Source organism: Juglans microcarpa x Juglans regia, chromosome 5D (genome assembly GCF_004785595.1).
Source record: "Juglans microcarpa x Juglans regia isolate MS1-56 chromosome 5D, Jm3101_v1.0, whole genome shotgun sequence".
Taxonomy (NCBI): Eukaryota; Viridiplantae; Streptophyta; class Magnoliopsida; order Fagales; family Juglandaceae; genus Juglans; species Juglans microcarpa x Juglans regia.
This window is the reverse complement of record NC_054602.1, coordinates 23,572,562-23,574,414: the sequence shown is the minus strand read 5'-3', so window position 1 is coordinate 23,574,414 and position 1,853 is coordinate 23,572,562. Positions and strand designations below refer to the sequence as shown.

The 1,853-nt window shown below is 35.9% G+C and overlaps 1 non-coding gene across 1 annotated transcript; it reads right to left on the bottom strand.

Moving 5' to 3' along the window:
• Nucleotides 1-387: 387 nt before the first annotated feature.
• On the bottom strand, nucleotides 388-494 carry LOC121266644. The gene has a single exon (XR_005940865.1). It is a non-coding gene; the product is annotated as a small nucleolar RNA R71 (small nucleolar RNA).
• Nucleotides 495-1,853: the final 1,359 nt, after the last annotated feature.

The following is a 1,853-nucleotide window of genomic DNA, read 5'->3' as shown; positions in this document are numbered from 1 at the left end:
TTAATAAAAAGAAGCAAGAGGCTACCGCATCTGGATACACCATGGCCGATCAAGAGAATAGGGCTTGAGGGACTCTGATATGCCCTCCATTAATGGGGCTACATCTAGCATAAGGAGGCCGGCTATACAAACTAATAATTTTGAGTTAAGCTAGCTTAATTCAAATGATACAACAAACTATTTAGTTTGGGGGGCTATCTAGAGCTTTGCGACACCTTCAAGCACAATGGAGTGATGGATGATGCTATTCATTTGAGACTTTTTCCTTTTTCACTCAAAGGAAAAGCGAAAGCTTGGCTGAATTCTCTACCACCTAGTGTCATTACTACATGGGAGGAGTTAGCACCAAATGTTTTGGCAAAATATTTTCCTCCTGCCAAGACATTAAAGCTAAGAAATGATATTACCACATTCACTCAATTTGAGAATGAATATTCGTATGAAGTATGTGAGAGGTACAAAGATTTATTGCGAAAGTGTCCTCATCATGACCTTTCGACATGACTTCAAGTCCAAACATTCTACAATGGTTTTGGAGCTACAAACAAATCCATGGTTGATGTAGCAGCTGGAAAAGCTTAATGACTATAACTCATGAAGCAACTTATGAACTTTTGGAGAAATTGGCATGCAACAACTATCAATGGCCTTCGGAGAGAGTAATGCCAAGAAAGACTATAACGCCCCGTTCCCGGAGGTCCAGAAAGTTAACTCTTAATACCTAAAATCAATTTAAATAACACAACTATAAAATCTAAAAAATCCCAAAAAATATTAATCTATTTAACCAATCCAATATCTAAGTTCCTCCATGGGGACAATAAAGAAAATCTTAATAACGTGAATTAAAAACTCTCCAAAACTCAAAATTATCCTTAACTCATCAAATCAAAATACCCGAAAAATAAAATCAGTTTACTAACTATGACTCTCAAATAAGCACTTGTACCCTCAGGCACTTATTCCACTTCGATCATCACACCTTGCTAAAACTTCCTCCTCTTGTACTCCAGCTGAACTATCAAAATTATCTGAAAAATATATAGAGATAAGGGGTGAGTTATAAACAACTCAGTAAGCAGAGGATATATACTAGTGTGTAAACATGAGCATTTACAGAAATTAGAATGCAGAACAAAACATTTTCATTTTCAGAGGGTGGAAGCAAAACATGTTATCAAAATATCAGAGCGAAGATTTAGAAATAATTTTATTCAAAAATATCCTTTTGGCATAGCATAAATGATCATCATCATCATCAGAAAATCATATTAGAACAGAAGCCATGTATAACCCCTGTAGTGGGGTTGTGGAATCTGCGGATAACCAAGCAGAACATAAATCACTCTGTCACCAAGGTGTGCACTCAAAATAGAGACCACTACTATAATACGTGGCAGGGCCGTATCTACTATTATTACCCGTGGTTGGGCCGTATCTATTATTATTACCCGTGGTTGGGCCGTATCCACTATTGTAACCCGTGGTTGGGCCGCATGCCACTATTATCACCCGTGACAGGGCCGTAACTGAACAGAGCAGAAACAGAATCAAAGAGTCATGCCAAATGTTTTCAGAGATCACATCTTATCCAAACAGAGTACTGAACAAAATCATATTATCTTCGTAATCAAAACAGATCCAAAGCATATTTACAATATTTATGCACAAATTTTTATATTCACTCTTTTTGCATAAATCAGAAATAAAGTGTAAAAAATAAGCTCATGTCTACACCAGTCATGATGAAAAATACTCTCTTCTTAAACAGAATCTCATGAATAATGCAAAATAAATAACTGAGGTAGTTCAAATTTCTTTTCATAACCAAATATGTATATTTTTCAAAAAGG